Source organism: Papaver somniferum, unplaced genomic scaffold (assembly GCF_003573695.1).
Source record: "Papaver somniferum cultivar HN1 unplaced genomic scaffold, ASM357369v1 unplaced-scaffold_19, whole genome shotgun sequence".
NCBI lineage: Eukaryota > Viridiplantae > Streptophyta > Magnoliopsida > Ranunculales > Papaveraceae > Papaver > Papaver somniferum.
The window spans coordinates 16,155,058-16,176,203 of NW_020628818.1; positions in this window are offsets into that span (position 1 = coordinate 16,155,058).

Below are 21,146 nucleotides of genomic sequence, written 5' to 3' on the forward strand. Positions count from 1 at the left end.
GTAGATTTTAATTAAAATTGCAAAATTAAATACAGAAACACAAATACCTCCTTTCACTTTCCCAAAATGTTTTTTTGTACGTAGAACCTCCATCAGATGCTTTATTTTTAGCTTAATACCCTCGCAACAATATCTGGTTGATCCTCTGGTCGCTGACCTGGTGTTAGAGCCATTGTAATTTCCTTCCATTTGGGATTGCAAGTGAATGTTATAAACAGATCCGGAACACCAATACGTCGACAAATTGCAATGGCATCTTGATAGTGCTGCATCATATACCTTGGTCCGCCGGTAAATGATGATGGCAGCACAATTCTCTTCCCTTTTTTTATAGATGAATCTCCCTTTAGCAGTGAATCTTTCAATCCACAGTGTAAATCAGCTCTTATGTGTTCTTGATTCTTCCTGACCCATTTAAGTCGACATTCTTCAATACATGCATACGCATCAATACAATATTGCTGGGACAGACGACCACCGTTGATCAAAGTTTGTCCCTCTCCGAGTCTCCGTTGTAGCCTAAATGCATAATACTCTCTCATAGTAAGCTGTTGCCGTTTTCTGAGTACACCATCTTTTCCTATCTTTACGTTACTGTATGCAGTATCAACGTTATAACCATCCTCACCGCGAGGGAATAAAATAGGAAACTGCATAGGCATATAGCATGGGTGTATCTCCTTGATTCTAGTATAACCAATTTCCTTATGTTCAACTATGATATCCCTCTACACATCATCATCTTAGGAGTCTGGACTATTAAAGCTGGCACTTCGGAACATGTTGATAAGTTATATTGCCTCGCATCCCTTTGCCGCCGACTAATGATTCTTAACCGCAATTCGACTGCGGGTTGGGATTGCATTCGATGCTTAGCCATCATGAATGTCTTTGCATACGGGTTACGTTGATCCATCATAGTGATTAAATTTGTGATGACGTCCAAGTCCAATTCATTGTCATTCTTCTTAGAAGATTTTGATTCATGGCCTGTCTTTTTCTGCCACAATCTACTCCCAAGTCATCTTGTTGTGCCTGTTTAAAAAATACGTTCTTCCGACGCAAAGCTTCATGTGCCAATTCCGTATCACATATATAGAGCTGGTTGTATCCTGGATCCTTATTTTTGGGAGGCACCAGGGAACCAATTTTGTGATAGCTTTGACCCTGAATTCTATACGTCCATGGTCCCTTACCTCTCCTATTATGTTTGTTATCAAATCTTGCTCCAGTTGAGGTAAATGCAAGCATAAAGTTGTATGCCCGGATCAAGTTCCTAAACTTCCTTGACATTTGTCCACCATTAAAGTCTAACAATCTCTTTATATATTCTGGGGCATCTCTAAGAAGAGGGAGTTTGACATTCCCTTTAGAACAACATATGCTAAATTCGGGGTTAACAGCGCTTCCTTTAGACCTCTCTTGGTGCCACAGTATAGCACCACAATACTTTCAAGTATGTTTTGGTCCTCCAAAATCAGATCTTTTAATACCCAATGCTGTGAAAACGGCACACGTCACAGAAATATAGTTAGCAGCCTATTATAAGTGGCCACAAAATACAATTGAACTTAAATTTGTTGGTTAAAAGAACAAACTGTATCTTACATATAGAATGCTCGACCTTCACTTCTGTAAACCGAGGCATCTCATCCTCATCTGAGTTGTCGTCGGAACTTGATTCCAATGATATCGCTTCATCAAATAGCAACCGATGTTGTAATTCCCTCTTAGCATCGATCTTTTCCTTCCGAACCTTCCTTTTCTCCCTAGCAAGTTCCTTTTCATGAAATGTTGACAATAGTAATACTTATTATATATATATATATAATTGCATATATCCTTTGCATATACAATGTCCTGATGTTTAAAAATGGAACTTGTGTAACCAAATAACCAAATAAACTGTGTTACCAAATCCCTAATAGCACTTTCGAGAGTTATTATACTATACCATGAAGTAGCTGATCTAATCTAAACCTTTAATCTATTTGTATGCAGAAAAATCCCTGATATAGGAGATGTTGACAATAGTATACAAAGAAACGAATAATACCTGTCAGTTGACTGCCATAGTAATATAGGAGATGTTGCATAAGAAGCAAATGCTTCTGTAATGGTTTTTTTGCGTCTAATTAACGCTTTCCGTAAATAGCGATTATGGCGTGCTTCCACTTTCGTCAATAGTGGCGTAGACTTCACAGTAGCTGCAGTTCCACGCCTTCCTCTTCTACTGGTGCACACCATTGCACCACCTGATTATGATCGTTGCACAACCTGATTATGATACAGACGGAGAGTAGTTAAACAACAAACTATTTAAATCAAAATATTAAACAACAAACTTAAAGAGGCATAGCTTCAGCGGTGAGGGCATAGAAAGAGATGATATTTAGATACATTTTGCGGTTACAAAAGAGATATTGGAAGATATGATTTCGGTTTTGCAAAGGGATAAAGATGAGAGCATAGGAAGATACAATTTGTGACTTGTGTATATAAGCGTGGGTTTTGACCACCCACTCCATAGGGTGCGCTGCAAAAAACATCGAAAAGATCTCAAAACCCGAGATTATTATTGGTCTATATTCTCTCAAGTGGGGCCAGAAGCTCTAGAATTAGAGCTTTGTTCATCTTTCAACCACAGCTCTCTAAATTGGACTCAAATTATATATACAATAGAACGTGGCAATGTGATGTAATGGAACTCCTCAGGTTCCAAATCAAAAGCCACAATCTCAAAATTCAATTTTTCTTGCAGCCAATAAAGTGTTTCATTTGCGTAGATGCCTGGTGAAGAATTGAAAGTGTAACTGTCATAACGGCTGATATATCCAATGTATCTCCACCCATGGCCAACAATATATACTTGAACGTTTCCTTTATTTTCCCTATGGTAGTAATATATTGTAACAACCTTGTATTCATTGGTCGAAGGAAAATAGCCAAACCCACTTGTTAAGCGACCATAAGGTATAAGACTTGTGCTTGATATATGCCTAGGCAATTCGGAATATGAATTATATTCCGGAAGAAAAACATATTCTATTGTTAAGGGGTTACAGATTAAAAATAAAGGATTCGCGCCATATTTACTGTATTTTATAAAACAAACCAAGCCATTGAAAGAACCAACCATGATAATTTTTCCCGGGGGTTTTCTTCATTAATATACCGTGTTCTATCTTCATAAGCGTGTTGCAAGGGTGGTCGCAGTTCATCTTTGAATGATCATACTCATCTCCATAGAAAAGTTCTACTTCATATTCACGACGATGAGCAAAGAGGAAACCCTCCTTTTCAGTTTTGTAGCGGAGGATTGCTCTCCATGTTGTGCATACGCGTTCTGCATGTAATGCTACCTCTATATGTAATCGAGAAAGTATGTTTTCTAAGATATCACTATGAAGATTCTCCATGTTGCTGTAATTGATGATTCAATTCTTCTGTTTTTTGTTTGTTTGTTTCTAGACTTTTGCGTTGTTATGGAAAGACACAAAAAATTTAAAGTTGAATTTATATACTTCTTGTACCCTAAAACGACTTACGAAATTGACGACAAAATTCCTGGGCCCATTTAAATGGCCCGTTGCGAGGCCCTTTACAATTGCTTAGTTTTAACCTTGCACGAAAAAAGAAAAAAGAAAAACTGTTTTAGGAGAATTAGAGAATGAAACAGAGAAAGATAATAGGAAAGAGAAGAACAATCTTATTAGGAAAGTATTGTAGAATCATTATATAGTTTCCCTTATATACCCTAGGAATCTAGTTGGACATCACATCCATGGGCCGTAGGTCCTGTAACACTCCCCCTTGTGCGGTTCAATAACAAAACTTTATACATAACGCTTTACATATAGTTCTTCAAATGTCGTTCTCCTTGATGACTTGTGTAGGAGTCCATTGCCTCATTAAAACTTTGATAAGGAAAAACCCAGTGGGACAAAACCTTGGTACATCTCTTCACATGTAGTACTTCACATGTTATCTCGTATTTTATATGTAGTACTTCACATGTTGTACGATCCTCAAAGATCGACGAGTCTAAGTTAATTGCCTTGTTAAAACTTCGTTAGGAAAACCCATAGGGACAATAATCGAACTAAAGAAAAATAGTACAACATTAGGTAAACTTAGAACATAGTTGGATGGGTATACGTTGCCTCATTAAAACCTTGACAATGGAAAACCCAATGGGATAAAACCTTGACGAAGGGAAAAAAGTACAACATGACAGATGCAAGTAAAGGTGATCCATTGCATATGATCACTTTGTTCCGCTGAAGTTGACTAGTTGATTCACAACACCTAAGGCAGAAAATCCTCGTGGGAAAGACAATAGCCTTAGCTGGGAAATTACATTTTCGGTGTTTGTTGTTGTCTCATTAAAAACCTTACCGAGCAACAAAACTCTGTGGGAATAAGAAACCTCGGTGATTGTTGTTGTCTCATTAACACTACCCCTTGTGTGGTTCAATAACAAAACTTTATACATAACGCTTTACATATAGTTCTTCAAATGTCGTTCTCCTTGATGACTTGTGCAAGAGTCCATTGCCTCATTAAAACTTTGATAAGGAAAAACCCAGTGGGACAAAACCTTGGCACATCTCTTCACATGTAGTACTTCACATGTTATCTCGTATTTTACATGTAGTACTTCACATGTTGTACGATCCTCAAAGATCGACAAGTCTAAGTTAATTGCCTTGTTAAAACTTCATCAGGAAAACCCATAGGGACAATAACCGAACTAAAGAAAAAGAGTACAACATTAGGTAAACTTAGAACATAGTTGGATGAGTATACGTTGCCTCATTAAAACCTTGACAATGGAAAACCCAGTGGGATAAAACCTTGACGAAGGGAAAAAAGTACAACATGACAGATGCAAGTAAAGGTGATCCATTGCATATGATCACTTTGTTCCGCTGAAGTTGACTAGTTGATTCACAAAACCTAAAGCAGAAAATCCTCATGGGAAAGACAATAGCCTTAGCTGGGAAATTACATTTCCGGTGTTTGTTGTTGTCTCATTAAAAACCTTACCGAGCAAAAAAACCCTGTGGGAAAAAGCAACCCCGGTGAAGGAAAAGAGTTCAACATACCATTAGTTGCTCCCCCTGATGTCAGACAGTTTTCGTTAGTATAATGCAGTCAAAAGAATTTATCACAGATTACTTTGGTGACTTGAATGTTTATATGACCATGTTGTTGATTCTGGTTGTTACGTTGCTTAACAGAATATCGCGTTTCATTTCTTTGATCCAGATATTTTCAGTAATATCAACGATGATCTTTATGTCTTCAACGTTCAACATACTTGATGTTTTTAGTGCTGTCTCGCTAAAAACCTTGTCGAGTAACAAAACCCTTTTAGAAAAGATTTTCTCGATCCAAGGGAAAAAGAGTACAACACAGCTTCAATTTCGAAGTAAAATATGTCGACATCATATCATTGGATCCCCCCCCCCTGATGTCGGCATTCCTTAGGATTGCACTTTCATTAGCATTCCTTTTTAATGTCTTTGTAGGGATCATGCAAATTTATGTCAATGGTTACTTTTAAGTACATGATTACATTCACTATACCATTCCAATGACGTTGCGTTGGCGCTGAGCTATATCTAGCTAACAAGTTCACTGAGGATGTAAAATCTAATCGAGTACATTATTATACTAAGTACAACAATGCATCTATTGTACTTAGATATGGAAATTTCATCTCCCAACACATATTCGTCATCTTCCTTTAGACGAAATTGTCACTTACTTAAATTTGAACCTCGACTAATCATGGGAGTGTTATCAGGATGCATGTATTTTTTAAATTGCCAGACAACTTTAGACATATGCAAACTGGTGGAATAATATACCACAAGCTCAGTACTCGGTCGATCTTTCCCTAGATTTTTCATCTCAAATTCGGATTTTTAAATAGATTTTAAGGTCTCTTATTACATCAAGAGTACCCATCATGTATGTACCGTCGACATAAATAGTTACAATACCAAATTAGGAACTTTCTTGTGAATATGCAAGAAAAAAATAACTTATTTTTCTATCCCCTCCAAATCAAATAGCCACTTAGACGGGTATACCACTTTCGCCTGATTGCTTCAATCTATAAGTGAACGTATTATCTAATTGTAAACGCACTCTGTGGTTTAGAGTTACTTGATTTGGGCAACAAAAGTCTATCAAGTACTTTTGTAAATATCTTCTATCTATTGATTCTTTCAGAGATACGTAACAACCACATACATATGCTGCATTTCAAGTCCTTTTAAAACTACCAAGCTAACTAAGTGGCGGAACTCTATAACGTTCATTACAAGACAACAATTCCAGGGCTTTGTGAGAAACCTCGCGCCACAAGGCGAGTCTTTGTACTTTAAGACTACTTTCTTCTCATTATGCTTTGTGACAAATTAATTATGTATTTCCAATAGGCTTTACACTTGGTTGGTTAGCACCACCACACCAAATACCTGTATATTTGTCAAAGAACCAACTTCTACCTGGATTGTATAGGCCAAATATGCTCTTTGTTGACATTAAATAATAAAAATCATGGTTCGATCTCATACTGATCTATTTCCTTGAGAAACTATATATAAAAATAATCATTAATATGCTCGCACGGTCTTTCCATTGACTCGTATGTGTTCTCATAGTCCTTTAGGATTTCATTGTTCTCTGGAATCATTAAACTTCGGAGCGTCCTCCAGTTTTGATTCTTGTACATAGTCAGAGACAATCAAATGAGATGATTTCATTAATGATACAAATTATAGGTTGTGCCTTACTCATCTACTTCCTTTCTAGGTGAGCATTGATCGAACCTAGTGGTCTCTCCATCTTCTTTTATGGAGCCACGGCCTCAACCACATTTCCACTAAGTATAGTTGCAACACCTTATCTATGGTGTATATCCTTTATTATGGATTTGTAACCTTGCAGGTAGGTTTGCAGATGGTATGTGTGATCTCATCACCTTAGCGACATCAGTGTACATTCTGAAAATCGATTATTCTTTGTCACTTCACATTTACATTGGTGGAGTACAAGAATCAATATGAGACACAGTGGGAACACACCACGACAATTCCTGTCGTTACCTTAGAAAATACTTTTTTCTTATCTCCCCCTAACGACGGGAAGACTGTCTCACTAAAGTGATAAACCGTAAATCTAGCGGTAAGAGATCCCCTACCAAAAGTTTAAAATGCGGATTATTGTTGGGAACTCCATTTCCAACATAACTACTTAACAGTTTTGAAGACCCATCATAGTACGATGTGGAGTCGTAATGGAACATATATAGTACAACCAAAAATGCGTAAGAACACGAATGTCATGCTTAAATCCAGTTACCAACTGGCATGCAGAAAAGGATGATTAATATTGGGTTCTAAAACGAATTAAGTAAAGATGCGTGTAATATTGCATATCCCCAAAGCAATAAAAGGTAGGTTGGTACGCATAACTTATTCCTTAGACACCATCTATAACCTTTGATGGTAGCCTCTGCGAGACCATTGGGTATAAGATTCTCTATATTGATCCTATTAAAATGCAATATTCATCAAGTCCTTTTGATGTAAATTCTCTAGCATTAATAAGAGTGGTGAGCCTTTGCACTTTGCATTGTGTAATGTGCTAAGAGTTCTACAAAAATTAAACGCATCGTTTGGTGTGAGCAATAACTGATTCAATGTGTCGAATCATCCACCAGAGCCATAAGTCACTTGAATCGTCCGCATTCTGCATGAATATATATTTACTAACAACACTTTACTTCTTTGAAGAATGATTTATTCATCATTTGCATCTAAGTAAAACAATATGGTCTCAATCATGTTTTACTAAAGAAAGCTTTTGTAAGATGAGTGACGTGCTTTCTTACTCTAAAGCATAATGGGGATAGGTAGTGCAAATCTAGTAACTTTAGAAATCACTGATTGTGATAGATGCCGTAACTTCGCATTTTATTAGTTCATTGTCTCGTACACTCAAATGAAGTGATGCCCGTGTTAGTACTTTAAAACTGAACATAGTGTCACAAGCAATGTGCCTTATGGTTATGTCAAAGTATTTATGAATCAATACCAATCAGTTCATTGTTGGGGTTAATATGAATTCAGTAATTCAAGTTCCAGTAATTTACAATTCACTAGATTGACACATTAATTTTCTAAGGATATGCTTCCTTCCACATTCATTAGAAATAGTTTATAGACGCAATCAAACTTCATTCTCACTGTAAGTTTACAAAAAAAAAAGTTAATAGTTCACGCATGAACACCCTTTGTACTTAACAAGATGTGACTCTCCTTAGTACAGACGGAGCTTAGACATCGAGTCTTGAGAGAATTAATAAGTGGTGTGGCCTTATTACGTAACAAAAATCAGATTCAACTCGATTACTTTAGAATGAATATATATTATGTTTCATCCAGATATATCTCAAGTGCTTTAGAGAATTCATGTCTCGTGGGAATGATGTACTTTTCATTCCATAAGGGAAGACATCTGATCTAGTTCAGTTAAATAGTCAATTGGCCAGGCAAACTTCTTTTTTGTCATTAAAGTTGATGTCTAATGTATGATATTTACATGGAAATTGGTTGCTACTATGGTACTCGCATTGCATTGCTTGTACCAATACCGAAAATAAGATTCATTCCTGAGTCTTTGGTGAGAGCTATAATTACATCATAACTTCATACAAAATTCAGTAGATACCTTACTTTGGTGTCATTACTACCGGGGAAAAAATACATCTTTGTCTCGTGATATATGCCCCTTTTCACATAGTTTATATGAGTCAGTACGTCTAACCCTCATTACTTCGGGGTTCTTTCAATTTTCAATTTTGCTACATTTAGCTTAATTTGAGAAATTTCTTATCTCAAAAGGCCAAGAGATTCTCTCTACACATGTCAAACCATTTACTTTAGGTTGAGTAGATTACTAAAGGTAATTCTCTGGTTGTCACACTTCAACATGTACTATTTCGTTAATATCATGGATGAAGTAGAGAAATAGAAATTTCTGACTCAAATAAATAAAAAAAATTGTGAGTTCTTCCACAAAAAAAATGGAAAACATGTGATTTTATTTGCAATGTATCTTTTGAAACAACCGACTCTTTAATAGCCGCGCAAGTGTATTACATTCCACGAAACATTCAAGTTTGGGGAGAAAATACCAAATATGCAATAATGGTGTTCAAGTACTTTTAAACCCAAAATACATACATATTGAATCAAGTTGGTACAACCAATTGTACAAAAGACACCATTCAACTATAGCCAATATCATATTCAAAAGAACAAAATAACATTAAGACCAAAATTCTTAATGATCGAGATCAACACTCACTTATCTTAAGAAAAAAAACAGAACTAGACATATTCTAAAAGATAAATAAATAATCCCAGCAGGTATTCAATGTAAAAGTCCAAATGACATTAGTTACATACCTCATATCATGTACATGTACATGTAATGGTTCCCACTCTATATAAACGGGACCAAAACTTCCTTGGTCGTGCACGGCCCGCAAACAGAGAACAGAACGGAGCAGGAAACACAACTAGAACAGGGTCGAAACAGGCCACACAGCTGGAACAGGATGGACCAGCCAGGTTCGAGTGGACCGGACCGGACCGGGTTCGGGTGGACCGACCAGGTTGAGGTGCACCAGACCGGGTAGGATGGACCGGACCCGCTCTAGTTTACCCTTTTACCTAATTAAAATTCGATGACTAGTTTACCCTTTTACCTAATTAAAATTATAACTAATCTACAACTTCTTGTTCCTCTATTCTACAATTTTTCTTCTTCTCTTCTTCATCAATTTATGATCATCTAAACCTGATCATATACAAATCTAATCAAAATCATCAAATTTTCATCGTCGTCGATTTATTTAATTTTCACCGTCGATTAATCAATCTTTTATAAACAACCCTATCTATAAGTAATTTCCCACAAACCCATTAATTCTTTTTTGATTGAATGAGCCGTAGTCATCAAAATATGTTTAATTTGGAGGTTACAGTAGTAAGTTCGGTTAGGAAAATTTTGAGAAAAACCCTAGTTTCACAACCAAACTTTTAAAAATGAAGAACACGAAGAACACTTTGGCTAATTTTTTTTTGCCTAACCGAACACCTGAGTTCGGTTGAGTCGCAAAAATAATTTCAAAACCGAACTCTTCTCTATATAGCCAAATGTTGAGTTTGGTTTAATCGCAAAAGAAAAAAAAATCCTAATCGAACTTTGCGGAAAACCTATATAATGAGTTCAGTTAACTCGCAAAAATAATTTGAAAACAAAACTCTTCTCTATGTAGCCAAATGTTGAGTTCGGTTTAATCGCAAAAAAAAAATTATTTTACGAACTTACCGAACTATGTTGTTTAAAGTTCGGTTACAACGTGGTCGAGTCGACTGAACCTAACAAAACTCTGTAAACTCAAGCATAGTAGTTCGGTTACATTTTATTTTTCATCAGCTAGCCGAATAAACAAAAACTCCATTAAAGCTCTGGTTCGGTTGCCTGTGATTTTGGATTTATTAAACGAGCTGCATTTGCAGAAAGCTCGGTTACATGTTCTTCATATAATATAACCGAACTTTGTTGACCTGGTTGAAATTTTTTTGTTACAATTTTGGTTTTGAAGATATTTTAGGCCATTTACATCAACATTCACTAAGTTACAAGCATACTTCGGTACCCAGAGGATGTTTTTTCTTCATATTCACCCATCTCAAAATAATTTTTTTCTCCATCTTCTTCTTCTTCTATCACTTTAGTCACTCAATAATTCTACTTCTTTAAAAAAAAAACAATCTATTAATTTAACCTTAATCAATGATTAATCACACTAACTAATCATTATACTAAAATAATCAGGAGGGTAATTTTGATATTAAGATAAATATTTAGATAAGAGGTGACCTAGAATTACTTCTAATGTCTTACCCAAAGTAAAACAATGATCCAAAAAAAAGACTGGTTCCCGAAAAACCGTTCAATTACAAGCTTACTCGTGGGCTAAGGAAAAGGTGTAAACGCCGGGGTCTTGGTCTTGGAGTGGACATCTAATATTCCCTATTAAAACCTCCGCAAGGGGATCGCTAGATCAGTCTGTCGTCATGCTTTATTCACACCGTAATGGAGAAATTCGCATTTGCTTATATCTTTGAGAACTTGTAAGAATTCACTTATATATATGTTTTGTTTCTTGGTTTTTGCTTGTTTCGCACTCCTTATCTGATCTTAGCTAAAGTAATGGCCCTGGCCTGTTTATGGGGAAACGGGAATATGGCTTTTGGTCATACTCATAGTTAGGAATTCTTCTCAGTTCCATCTTCAACGCGAAGCACAACAACGAGAAGATGTGCAATTTAGAACGCCGAAAAAGTGTACGTAAGAAAATGCAATTTTTATATTCTGGTTATATACAAACTATTCATGCCAACAATAAATAGTATGATGAGAGGTTATAGTTTTACATGATACTATACTTTTCATGACATTTTAACTATAAATTGGGTTAAATCATGCTTCTTTATTTCCTTGTTGTGATATCTTGTCTCAAATAAAAATTTAGCTCCCTGCGAACTACCTGAAACAAGTGGGCATATGGGATGTTGGAGGGAATTGAATTTAACAATTTACTAGGAAAAAGAAGCACTTCGGATGTACCTGATCGAGATTCCATACGTGAGATATGTGTGCTTTAATATTACATTCTTCAAAATCCTAATATTACATTCTCACAAAATGATTCTATTTCTCGTTATGCACATCATTTGACATTTTATATAGACTGTTTCAGGGATCTACTCTATGTGTCTTCCCTACATAAATATTTTACTTTGTTTTTGTTCAGGACGAGCAATGAAACGTAAAAGCGATCATGAACTTACTTGTTTAGGATGATTAACAGTTTTTCGATTTCTTAGCATCTCTTGGTCCGCCCTGTTTTTTCTCTTCTTCGTACTAACCCTCCTTGTTTTGGTTGTAGCTTATTAGGGGTGTTAATGGGTCCGGTCCTTCCGGGTACCATACTATCCAGAACCGGATTCGATTATTTTTATCGGTTTTGGGTCCGTTTCCTAAATATATAGACCCAGAACCGGACCCAATTAAACAACCGGGTACCCACCGGTTTCGGGTATTTAATGGGTATTTATTTAAATATTTTAAAGGGAAAATTAGGCTAAGGTTCAACCAATGGATAATCCATAATATGAGGTCCTTAATTAAAAGAAGTTTAAATCCAGGCTCAAATTATTAAAAGTCGTTGATACCCTTACGTATATTGTCAAGCCCATAATTAAATAAAATTTAAATTTAGGACTAAATATTATAATATTATATGATGATGTTCCAACCACCTCCGACCACCACCGCCACCTCCGACCACCACCGCCACGCCACCTCCGCCACCTCCACTGACAACCGCCGCCGCTAACCACCTCCACCATCACCGCAAACCACCACCAACATATGACATGTGTATCCAGAAGTTACACATGCATATGACATATGTAACGCAAAGTTACACTTGTATATAGATGTGTGCTCAGTAGTTACACATGTGTACGCAGAAGTTACACATGCATATATGTGTACAAAACTACACATAAAAAATACATGTATTACTTTAATATTCATTTATAATAATTTGTTTATTTATCAATAAAAGTAATTGCTTGTTATTCACAACAAACGAGTCAAAAAACTAGATATGTAAAACGAAATCCTCGAAATAAGCCGCTATATCTTAGAAATAAGCCACAATATCCTACAATAGAAATATTTTCTTCACTTCTTGTCTTCCTCGATTCTAAAATGTTTGGATATCTGAAAGAAAATAAACACCCATGGGATTAGGTTGGGATGAAGAACAAAAAAACAGAATTTGTAGAGCATATGCCATGTAACCAATTTAAAGTAATCAGACAAAAAAAAAACTATGAAGAGAGATGTTTAATCAGAAATTACACATGCATATGACATATAACTTGAATAATAGTAAGTTACACATGCATCCGACTAGTGTAATAGTAATTCAATCACTAAAACCAGAAGTTACATATTCAATTAGTGTGTGTAAATAAAAGTTACACATCTAATTAGCATGTGTAACTAGAAATTACACATTTATTTAGCTTGTGTAACTAGAAGTTATACATCTAATTAGCATGTGTAACTAGAAGTTACCAACATTATAGTTAACAAAATGATGTACCTTGACTCTCAAATGGAAAGCATCCTAGGATTCTATTACATCTACCACTCCAAAAGCATCCTAAAGATAAGTACCAACATTATAAATACCAGTATAGTAAGACCCAAATAAAACATCCATCATTAGGATGCTATTACATCTACCAATCTAAAAGGAAATTCACTAGCAAAATTTAAAAACTTTGCCTAGTACTTCCAGATGCTACTATTGCATCATTTTTGCACAATTTATCCATATCCAAATGAAACACATGAATATAAGAGGGACAAAGTTCCCTTATCTGAAGATGTAAGTACTTGACATAGTCAACGATATCATCCTTGAGCAAAGGATCATCCTGTCAGTGCGCGCAAACCACATTGAGACCTGCATAGACATCAATTGATCCAGAAAAGTTTATATTTATTTAGAAATTACTTCCATAGAAATACATATTAAGATACATACTAGAAAATATTAAGAGTAAGCGATTTACCAATAGTCTGAAAGGTTCTCAGACATTTTTGCAGCCAATCCAGTTGTTCTTATGAGATCGATAGTAAATCTGGGTTGGTTTGCAGCTGATAAATCCATCTTTAAACAACTTCCTAATGTGTTTCCCTGCACAAAACAACACAAAGCTAGTAGATCAGCAGACGAGTTTCAATTAGATCAGCAGGTATGCCTCTAAGAACTGCATATCCCATCAAATTAGCATGTGTGACTATAAGTTACGCATCTAATTAGCATGTGTAACTAGTAGATACACATCCATTTAGAATGTGTAACTATAAGTTACACATCTAATTACCATGTGTAACTACTAGTTACACATCCATAGTCTACCAATGCTAGTTAAACGTGCAAACTGTCATGTAGAGTACACATGGCTGCAAACTGATAAGCAAGGATATGGTTATAGAAATCACAGAATATCCTTCTCATAGTAGATAGAAGCTGAGCTTATAGCTGGCTAACATATTTAAAACACGATGTGCATCGAGATATATTTACGATTGTTCACACATGCTCTAACAAGATCATGACTACCAACATATAAAAAAAAAAAAAAAACTAAGACAAGCATAATGTAAAATAGATCCAACTTACAGTGTACAGTACAACTCCAACATCCATACCAAACTTATCAGCTTCATACCAAAACACCACCACTAACTCCAAATCCAAATTATCCTCAACCTGATCCACAACCACCACCACCACTTCCTCCTCCTCATCCTCTAAAACCTTCACCTCCACCATCAACACCACCACAAATTATTTAATTAAACTGCATATTTGTAGGCCAAGACTCAAGATGAGCAAACTAAAATCGAACCAGAATGAATAGAATGCAACCTTAATGGAAAGGATGCAACATTTTCAAGTAAAAAGTCGAACAAAGAGATTCTGACTATCTTCTGAGAAAATACTCAACTCACTAGTTAACAGAATAATTTTACACATAAATTATTAGTAGTAACAACCATTACTATATGTAAGTAAAATCTATGTAACCAGAAGTTACACATTCAAACAGTTTGTGTAAGTAAAAGTTACACATCTAATTAGCATGTGTAATTAGAAATTACACATCTATGGGTATTTCAAACCAATTATTAGTTGAAGTATTTAAACTTCAATTATTAGTTGAATTATTTGCGAATCAGTTCAAACCAACATCAAGAGTAATAGTATTATGCTCTCTCTTTTTTTTCCACTGCATCTTTCTTAATAGCCTATTAATGTGAACAAAAATATGAATTCTTATGAGGTTTATTAGTATCCGACTCTACTACTCTAATAGATACCACCAGTAACAATTAGTGCAGATCAAGTTTCAAATCAAATGATAGTTGAAAAACAGTTTTACGGTGACTAATAAAGTCATAAAACAACCTGACAGAAACATAGAAATCAAAGATATTACTGACCTGGATTGTCAACCTTCATCATTAAGAAGAAGCCTCTTCCTAATTTCTTGCGCGTTATTCACTTCATGGAGTAGAAAATGTGTGCACTTTCCATTTATGTTAAATGTCAAAGATTCGACTCCTGCAGCAATGACAAGCTTATCGTATCCAACCTTGAATCTGTAAGGCTCCTTAGTTAGTCCATATTCATTAGGTAGTCCTTGATTGCTGACAGTCTCAGAGTACACCTTATAAAAGAAATAGGATTAGGTTACGTCAACATTATTACATTTTGGAATTTTGGTGACAACGACACGTGATGTCCAAGCCATGACCACCAATATTAAGTAACAAAAAAGTACATCACTAATACAACATAAAAATGAAAGGAAATGACAGAAAATATTACGGGTACTCACTTCATGACTATCTGAGTCAATTCTCAAACAGTTAGCCAGACAAATAAGAAAGGCTCCTCATAAAGTAGCTAAGCTAATTAACAAAAATAAAATAATGAACAATACGAGCAAAATGAATGGAAAATTCACAAATCAACATATCCATGACTCAAAGTAGTTTAGGTAGATGATTTGAATACTTACATCTATTTTCTCAGCTGCTTTACAAATTTTGTCGATTTTAGCTTTTTATAATCCTTTAAACACTAGTTAAACTCTATACAAAAAAGAAAAAATCAATTAAAATTTTGATAATACCACAACATTCCCCACAACTCAGGATTCAAAACCAAAAAATGAGTTTTACCTTTTGGTATGCATCATCAATCCATTGCATGTGTAGAAAGTGAAGATCTGTATGGATTTATACGATTTAAAACAAATTGAAAATTATTAAAAAACATAGATCTATTTTGTATCATCAAAACTATAAGGACTTTACATTAAAATCACATCTATCGGCAAATCATTCACGAATTCAAACAAAAATAATGAGATCTTCATAAAATCGCTTCAAAAAAACCACATCAAAACCAGGATCAACTCAAAAAATTACATCAAAATTCCAAAACGCAAAGAGTAAAATTCAGATTTATTACCGCTTCAAACAGATCTGCTTCTTCTAATAACAAACACGCAGATAATTTAATTAGTTTTTGCTTCTTGAAACAAAAACTAATTAAATCAATACCTGAAATATCTTCTAATCAACTAAAAATCCAGATTAAATTGACGTAGATCATATATATTAAGTTCAATCGAGTTGATTGAGCTGTTAAATCAATTAAACAACATCAGCAGAGAATCATAAACATCGACAGGTGAGATCGATGAAACTAAAATCGTTTTCTTCTTCTCCGTAAAACAACGACGTTAACGATCTAAAAACCCTAAAAATTTTCAGAGCAGAGACGAGAGAGAAGTGAGAGAAAGTGAAAATGAAAATGAATCTGGAAATGAAACCTATAACCTATTTCATTAGGTATATATAGTACAGAGCATTTTTGGTATTACGAATTTTCCCTAAACCCTAAATTTTATTACCAAGCCCTGAAATCTAAAATTCTGAACCTAGAAATATTAAAAAGTGAAAGTATGGAGTTGATAGGGAATGATCCGTTTAATGATGCTTCTGTATATTGAACCCATATAGTAGGGGTTCTAGTATTTTTCACTATTTTAAAACCAAGATTTTAGACTTCAAAATCCCAATTTCTTTTTGATACAATTTTGGAAACAAGTTGAGTCTACATTTTAAAACCTACGTAACGTGCAGGAAGAAAATTATATATACATCCACACAAAGTAATCATAACCGTTAAACTACAACAAGTCCTGTACAGTCTTGATCATCCATCAGTATCACCCTCTACAATTAAAACCAAAATTAAAGAGAAAAGATGGAAGTAAAGCTCAGACACAAAAGTAATTAACAAAAGGACTGGTTAGTGCGTTAGATCGGACAGAAACTACAGAAGCAATATCTGGTATCCCCAAATTTGGCTTTCTCAAATAACAACAGCAGTACTACTCTAATCAGTAGTGAAGATAATAACATCCACATTATACAGTTGAAGTCTTGAAGAGGATCCATTAATTATTTAATTAAGATGGTATATGGTATAAGCAACAACATCTCCTGTTATGTTTAAATTAAATGAAAAAGTTGAGAAACTAAGCCGAGAAGAGAAAAAAAAAAAGAAGAGGAAGTTTGTGAGGCGAGAGATAATGATATATTATAGGTTCTACAGTTAGGGAAAAAATTAGTCGGGTACCCGCCGGGTATACCCGATATTAACCGATTCTTAAACGGGTCTACTCGTCGGGTTCTAAATCTGGTTATCTTGAACCGGACCTGTTATGTACGGGTCCAGTCCGGTTCCGGGTAATTGGGTACCCATTGATAGCCCTAATTATTATACCATTATTAATTTCTTTCAAAGACGTAACATTCGTCTCTCCCAAATCTTTCAGAGAAACAATGCTCTGCGAGTGAGGAATTACTTGATCAATATGTTGGGCCTATCATTGCCTTATGGCTCAATAGTCTAGGTGTCCCCTTATCCAATGGGGGAGCTAAGCAGCACATTCCTTGTTGGGTTAAAAGAACCAAAAGGCATAAGGAGACGAGTTCATATTCTCTTGGTCGTGAAAAGAGAAAGAAAGAGAGGCAGTGAGAGTGAGAAAATGGAGCAGCCACCATTAGAGAATTTTGGTGAGATTTGAAGTTAATCTTAAAGAGGAAGAAGAAGGGTTCTTTGCTAAGGATCCGTTTGGTTGTAGACAGACTGAATAAATGGTGAATATCTTCCACAGAACTTGTGGAGATTAAACTCTTCTATTTATATTGAAGATAAGTACAATATGAAAACTGAATATTGTTATGATCCTAGTAAATAGCAAAGACCTGACTAGATTACTTGGACTCAGTAACAGGAGCTGTAGCTGACAAGGAAGCTTGCGGAAGACTTGGGCTAACACCCTCCCTCAAGTTGAACCGGAGTTGACGAACGTTCAACTTGTCTCTGAGTAGTTGAAACCGTGGTGAAGACAGTCCTTTGGTGAAGATATCAGCTAGCTGATCCTTGCTGCTGATAAAACGCACATGGAGTTGTTTACGAGACACTCTTTCCCTTACAAAATGATAGTCTATTTCGATGTGCTTTGTGCGTGCATGGAAAATAGGATTGGCTGTGAGATAAGTGGCGCCTAGATTGTCACACCACAAATAAGGTGGAGGACACCTAACCCCCAACTCATGCAGCAACGACTGAATCCAGATAAGCTCTGAAGTAGCAATGGCTACACCTCGATACTCTGCCTCTGTACTTGATTTCGAAACAGTTTTCTGTTTCCTTGCACTCCAGGAAATGAGATTGCCTCCAAGGAAGATACAATAACCAATTGTGGATCGACGATCATCAAGACTGCCTGCCCAGTCTGCATCGGAATATGCATGCAGTGTAAAATCCTGACTAGGTTTAATGAAGACACCACAATCAATAGTGTGCTTCAAATACCGTAGGATTCTCTTAACTAGCTCCCAGTGTTCCACATACGGCTCATGCATATACTGACAGGCTTTGTTGACAGCCACAGAGATGTCAGGCCGAGTGATATGCAAATACTGCAGCGCGCCAACAACACTCCTATACAGAGTGGAATCCTCAAACCTTGTAGAACCTACTTTGTGCAGTTTTGCATTAGCAGCCATAGGAGTGCAAACTGGCTTGATGCCATCCATTTTTATGCGCCTTAATAAGTCTGAGATATACTTTCTTTGGGAAAGCACCAGAGACTGTCCTTGCCGCAACACTTCAACACCCAAGAAATAAGACAACACCCCCATATATTTGATAGCAAACTCATGACCCAGATCAGAAATTAAGGTTGCAACTAGGTGTGAGTCTGAACCAGTCACGATGATGTCATCCACATAAACTAACACATACACAACCGAGTTGCATCTGATTTGAACAAACAACGAAGAGTCTGCAACGGAGGCTGTGAAACCAAGCTTCAACAGATGATTACTCAGACGTGAGAACCAAGCACGTGGAGCCTGTTTAAGGCCATAAAGTGATTTGTGTAATTTGCAGACATGCCTAGGATAGTTAGGGTCTATATAACCAGCTGGCTGCTTCATGTAGACTTCTTCTTCCAAGATACCATGAAGAAAAGCATTTTCTACATCGAGCTGTCTTAGAGTCCAGCCTCTCATTATTGCCAGGGAAAGGACTAGCCTGATTGTACATGGCTTAATGACAGGGGAAAAGGTTTCCTCGTAATCTATACCTTGTTGCTGGCTGAAACCCTTTGCTACCAACCGTGCTTTGTAACGCTGTATTGAGCCATCTGGATTTCTTTTAATCCGAAAAACCCACTTGGATCCAACGATATTCATCCCTTCTTTATATTCAACCAAGGTGTAGGTGCCATTTTGAATTAGAGCATTTATCTGCACGTCCATAGCTTCACGCCATTCTGGAATTTGACAAGCTTTAGAGTAACATGTAGGCTCCATGAAGTCTTGATCAAGAAGCGGATGCTTAGTGGCAGTCAGACAGAGTCTTTGGATTGGTTTTGAAATCCCAGCCCTTGCTCTTGTGACCATAGTATGTACTGGAGCAGCTAAAACATGAGCCTGCCCGTTTTCACTTTGATATTGTGATGTTTCATGGGATGGTAACACTGTTGATGAAGCCGGAGACTGCTGAGGGGTAATACCAGGTAGAGTCGTCTGTAATTGTTGTTGTGCATCAGTAGGCAGTACACTGTGGTGAGGCTGTACTAACAAAGGTGGATTTTGAGTGAAAATGGAAGACCCAAAAATATACGTACTTGTGTCTTGTATTGCAGAACTTACCTCAGGAGCACGCTGTAGGGAAGGAGAAAATGGAAATATGTGCTCTTCAAAACGAACATGTCTTGATATATATTGCCGATTAGTTGGAAGATGAAGGCAAATATAACCCTTATGAGCCGAACTATATCCTAGAAAAATGCAGGGTAGAGACCTAGGTTCTAGTTTGTGAGCATTATATGGCCTAAGACATGGATATGCCAAGCAACCGAAAACACGCAGAAACAAATAGTCTGGCTGTTTGCCAAAGAGTAACTCAAGTGGTGTTTTATGACTAGAAGAAAGATTTGGTGTCCTGTTAATGAGATAACAGGTCGTGGTAAAAGCCTCTGACCAAAAATCCTCTGGAAGATGTGACTGAAATAGTAAAGCTAGACCACTTTCTGTGATGTGCCTAATCCTTCTTTCTGCTAAACCGTTTTGAGCTGAAGTATGTGGACAGGAGAACCGATGCACTATGCCTGAGTTGTTTAGATAGGAAGATAATTTCTTATATTCCAATGCATTATCAGATTGGAATACTTTGATTTTATGACCCGTGAGATTTTCAACTTGTTTATGAAACTGACAGAAGATATTAAAAACAGATGATCTTTGCACTAAAGGATATATCCATGTATAATGAGAGTAAGCATCCATGAAGATCAGGAAATAACGAAATCCATTACGAGAAGTTTTTGGAGATACCCAAATATCAGAAACAATAAGACTTAAAGGAGAATCATAAATAGTAGTACTAGGATTAAATGGAAGACGCCTACTCTTGCTTACATGACAAGAGTGACAGAATCCAAAACTCTTATTTTGAACCGGAAGGGAAAACTTCCTGACAACTCTAGAAACAGTGCTCAGCATGGGATGTCCTAGCCGCTGGTGCCATACAGGAATACTCGCAGAGAGAAAAGTTGAAGGAGATTGAGATGGTTGCATTCCACTGTTTGTATCCAGCACATATAGTCCATTTTCATTCCTTCCTGTTAGCAGCGTTGTTCCCGTGATTTTGTCATTCACAACAAACAGATTAGTGTGAAACTCAAAGTAAACATTGTTATCCCTGCAAAACTGATGAACAGATAGCAGATTCTTTTTGATTTGTGGCACATGAAAGACATTATGCAAGGCAAACTTTCGGTTACTAGAATGAAACTCAGTGTTACCAA